The sequence below is a fragment of the Triticum aestivum genome, chromosome 7A (assembly GCF_018294505.1).
Source record: "Triticum aestivum cultivar Chinese Spring chromosome 7A, IWGSC CS RefSeq v2.1, whole genome shotgun sequence".
Lineage (NCBI taxonomy): Eukaryota > Viridiplantae > Streptophyta > Magnoliopsida > Poales > Poaceae > Triticum > Triticum aestivum.
This window is the reverse complement of record NC_057812.1, coordinates 694,020,680-694,026,269: the sequence shown is the minus strand read 5'-3', so window position 1 is coordinate 694,026,269 and position 5,590 is coordinate 694,020,680.

The following is a 5,590-nucleotide window of genomic DNA, read 5'->3' as shown; positions in this document are numbered from 1 at the left end:
GCACCCTTTAGTACCGGTTCGTGTCCCAACCCGGGACTAAAGGTCTAATCTTTAGTCCCGGTTTGAGATACGAACCGGGACTAAAGGGCATCACACCCTTTAGTCCCGGTTCGTGTCTCAAACCGGGACTAAAGGGCTCATTTGAATCAGAACTAATGCCTTTAGCGCAAGAACCAGGACCAATGCTCACATTAGTCCCGGTTCGTGAATGAACCGGGACTAATGGGCTTATCTGGTCCGGACGAAAGCCATGTTTTCTACTAGTGAGTGATGGCTCGGTGTCATCATAATTTTCATATGTTGTGCCATTAGCAGAGGGGTTTATATCTTCTAAGTCTCCAACCTTATTCTCCACTGCTACATCGCCCGTCTTCATGCTCTCTGCCTCTCTTGATTCAACAACAGATCCGACATTAATCTTGATCTCATTTTCTTGACTATCTATCGCAAGTCGTGACGTTTTTGACATAATTCTAAATATGTCATTGAGGACAAAATAGCCACCACTTTCTTGTGGTGCAAGGAACAACGACTGCATAAAGTTTTGGCAAACGTCATCAACCGTGGTTAATGATCCAGTGACAATAATAAGCGTACCACCATTGTGAGATGACACTGCATCTGCAGTCTCTATGTCCGTCAAGTATTCGCCGAAGTCCATAGATATTAATGTTTTGTTGATCTCCTGTTGTTCAAACACACAAGGGGTAGAATTAATTTAGAAGAATTAATCGAAGTATATAAAAGTGAGCAATGCTACTTGCACGTACAAATTCTACCAAAAGTTTACCCACAAGTGCAACTTGACGGCCGGTAGCTAAAATCAAGGGAGAAGTTACCAATCTAAATTAACTAGTAAGGACATGGTATTATATACGTAAAAGTTTTGCATAATAATACGATATTCATATAAAGTTCTTTCTGCGAATATTTTCGTATAAAGATTGATACTCCGGTTTGTAGCAAGAAAACTAATTTTCGTATAGAGGAACTTACGTGCAGTGTTGTTACGTATTCCACGACTCGATCAGAACGTGCCCGGCCAATCGTGCTCCTGTCATGATAAAATTTGTACGCCTGGTCTGGTGTCGCGTGTAGAATCTCTACTCCTAAGAAAGCAGTTGGTAGTCTTGCTTTCAAGTTTTTTTGGGTACCTCCTCCCACCTCACACGGTTTATTTTGGCACCTCCTCCCACCTCGCATGGTTTATTCTAACACCTCCTCCCACCTCTGACTAAAACATCACAAACTGAATAAACCGCCTCCTGAGGCCCGAACCTACGACGGTTAACCAGCGACGAGCCCTGATCTCGAACGAGGTCTCCCATCGTGGCCTCCCTACATCCCTGCGCCGCCGCGCTTCTGACGCTGCCCTGGATCCTCGGCGCCCTCCATCGTGGTCGTGGTCGCCGCCCCGCTTCACTCGCCGTCCTCCATCCACCTCGATCCTGGATAAGGACGCCGCGGCCCTCCCTCGCTTCGCCGCCACGCTGAACACCTGCACGATCCGACGAGTGTCCTGGATCAGGTCGCCGCCGCCCTCCCTCGCTGCGTGGTCGTGGTCGCCGCCCTCCCTCGCTGCGTGGTCGTGGTCGCCGCCCCACCTCACTCGCCGCACTCCATCCGCGTCGATCCTGGACAAGGACGCCGCGGCACTCCCTCGCTTCGCCATGGCACTGAACACCTCCACGATCTGGCGAGTGTCCTGGATCCGGTCGCCGCCGCCCTCCATCAGGCGCCGTTCCTGGACGAGGATAAGCGAGATTCCGGCCAGATCACGTCCTGGATCCGGAAAAAGGTATACATCTCACGCATCTCATGCATCTCAAATGCCATATAATCGCAAATCTATACATCTCAAATGCCACCTCCCACGCAAAGCATACATCTCACGGCCCATACATACATCGCATGTCATGCAGCCATGGCAATTGGCAAACACACATATTTACAGATTGCATTGTAGAAAAATACAGAGATGTATGCCATGTAGATGAAACTGCCATTGCATTAATTTAGTAGAAAAACCCATGTTGGTGCATATCCTTGCCTGAGGTGGTGATGTTAGTATTGACTCTGGAGTGCCCTTGCCCTTGAAGAACAACCTTGTGTACATGGTTAAGTGGATCAGATAAAGTCAAAAACCAAATTGAAAGTTGAAAGTGCATTTTTGTAGATGAAAGTATTTTTGTAGAATAACCCTTGCAGAATGTAGATGAAAGTATTTTTGTAGAATAACCCTTGCAGAATGTCAATGATATAGAAGAAATTACCATGTTGTTCAGGATCATCAAAGTTTTTTTGGCATTCAATAGTTGCATATGGGGAATTCAAAAAGCACGGTTGGCGAACATCAACCTGAAGATGACGTAACTACAGGTATGATGCAGTCTACCATGCTTTCGTTTAGTTGCGAGACCTGAATATATGACAGTATGCATAATGTCTTCCAGGTCTTACAAGTGGGAGAATTGATGCAGAACACAATGCGAGCAGGCTATTTGACGAATCTGAAATGGTTGATAACGTCTACACGACGGAATCAGGTATAATACTGTCCGGAGTTTGGTTTTAAACGTTGCTTCACTTCCATTTCTGAACGCGGCAGAATGCATTATGTGTTTTAGTCCTTACGGGCGGGATAAATGTTGGAGACTACAGTTCATAATCCATACCCTTACATGCATGTATAAGACTGTGTCAAGATTGTTGCTAATGTTTTGTGCATACCGTATATTTTGTTGAATGCTAAGATGTAGGGCTGGAACCTTCAAACGACGGGATTCAGTTGTGTTCTGAGAATGATACTCAAGGTATTCACATGCATGCTTATAAAGCTTCTAAAACGACGTCTCTAAATGAGCTTAATGGGCTTTGTGGTTATTACGATTAACGTAATGCAGATGACAAAACTATCGACCAGAATGCAACTGTAAATGTACTTAATGAAGAACATATAACGGTGAGTGAATCCAGGGAGCAGTTAAACGCACAGAGGCGTGATTCTTATAGGAAGAAAAAATGTGAAGATATGGTCAGGTTACAAGAGTATATTCAGCCATCCATATCAAATACTGGTGAGTAATATATCTTGATTTTGCTGACTACTCTTGGTTTCTTTTGAATTTCTATAGTATGCAAATAAAGCGTTATAGTAACCTGACTTCATAGATGTTACCAGTGTTGGTTTCATGTTTGTTGTATCAATAACTATGCAAGTGATTTGTACATAATTTTTTTGTTCTCTAACTCTCATACCTATTGTGAAAATGGTAGACCATAGGGATCTTATCAACGTGTGGAGGCGGGCTTCTTATCGCACTAAGAAGTCGGATGGTTTTATAAACGAACTAGAAGATGGGCCAATTGTGCACCGTCGTACTCTATGTGATATCACAAATGTTCAGCAACCTTCATATGTGAACCCTGGTACTTATTAGTTAGTTTTTCAAATGTCTTTAATTATATGTGCGTATTTGACAACCATTGTATTTGTGATTATGTGTAACTTCTCTTTGCTTTCTGAACGCCCGTGGTGGATAACTATAGGTACTAACGTTGGGGCAAATCATATGTTGGGGCAGCTAATCAAACCCACGCCATTAATTAAGCACAATAAAGTTGATCTTCGTCCCGTTTGTAATTCAAGTAAGATTATTTTATGTTACATCCTAGCATTCATGATTCAGCCATTTTTACTAATACTAACCAAGCATTTTATATCAGATGACCCAGCTAGCTACATTGATACAACAATCTCGCCTAATGAATCAACGTATCCTCCTAAAGCTACGGGAGCGTCTGATGTAATTGATGATACAAATATAGGAGGTAAGATGATTGTGCGTTCTTCATACTCGTTTGCTGTCATGTTGTTTTTACCTTTCGCTTTAGAGAGAAACCAAAGGAAGACATCAGTAGATTATGTACCGATGGACATTTCTCACTGCCTAATTTTGCAATGCAAATTAAAATTCAGAATCTTAAATACTTTATATGTTGGGATACTATTCAATAATTTAGTGATCAGTCCTAAGTTTAACAACAAGCTAAGTAAGCATAACAATTTACCAGAGATTCCTTTCCCTTTTATGACCTCATTGTTTTATCCATGTCTGTCTTCTAAGTCCATCTTACTGATTCCATGAAGTAGACGTCAGCCATAATATGTAGGCCTTGGGAAAATCTGTCACGAGAAATGTAAAACTGTTATGGTACGTACATGTCTTCACTAGGCACTTGCATGTATGTAAATAGCTACAACTAATAGATTTAAACACTTGTTAAGTTTTCCTATTGGAAAATATGAAATATTTAAAATATGTTCAAAGAGAGACAATAGTTTGAATTTTTACAATCAATCCGAATAGATGTTTCATGCTGATTCACATGGGTCATAGGGAAGAACAAATATTGATGATGATAGTATCAAAAATGTCAGTAAAAAGTAGGCATATCAATTGCTAGCAAACTAAATTTTCACAATCATGTGAAAAAGTAGGCAATTTAAACTTTCAGTAAGAGATACAATAGTGTGGAGTTAGCAAAGTTTATGTAACCATTAAAAATGTCAGTATGAAACTATATTTATTTTATTTATCCATGCTAATCATCAAATGTAAAATAAATATTTTTTTGCTGGTAAAAGGTTAAATGGTTTTAAATTACAAGAAGATCAACAGATTATTTAATGCACTCAACTTCTCCTTCTCTGGTAAATTCTCTTTCTTCCCTTTGCTCTGTTTAGTCCCTTCATGAAAATCACAGTTTGTAGGAAATAAATAATTAGTAAACTAAAGAAGCTTATCTCAAGAGATAATTTATGCATGTCAAAATGCAGTACTTTAAGAAAAACTTGCAATTGATATAATAGACTTTGAGTTATGTACAATAGCAACACCAATTAAATTTTTTTTAAAAACTGACCAAAACCGGGTGATTGTCTTTCAATGTAATAAAAGAGCATACAACTAAAGCAGACGCTGACCCAAGGTGGCATTAGTCAAGCATCCAACTAACTCAGGTAACATTTTTTTGCAAGAATTCTATAGACAATTCTATAGGAGCAGTACTGCAGGAAAAAAATCTAAATTTATCAACAGAGCACCTGATGCCTGATCCATTGGAACATATATAATCTAGCTAGACTGATGCAAGAAAGCAATTCAATATCATCACTTATGTCTTGTCATTTCATGGCTGTAAAGGCACAATTCAAAACCACATTTTCTTTAATATTTGAAAGTGAAAATTGAATGGTGTGTCCCAAGAATGCTCTGTTCTAGAACAACTACGATTGATCCTTTAGATATGTACTTTTACACTAATAACCTATAGACCAGGGGGAAACAGTGCATAAGCTAGAGCAACACTCACTATTAGCTATACCATATCCTCCACTAAGGAAGAACTCACTTAATGAAGTTGACCCCACCAAAATGACAAACAAATATGTAGTTGTAGCCAACATTACACATGTGCGAATGTAAGAAAAGGTAATGGAAGTAGAAAGAACTTACATTGGTTGAAGGCACATGCTACAGGGTAGAGACGAACCCGCAGCATGCTCCAGAAGAAACTGAAAGGCGAT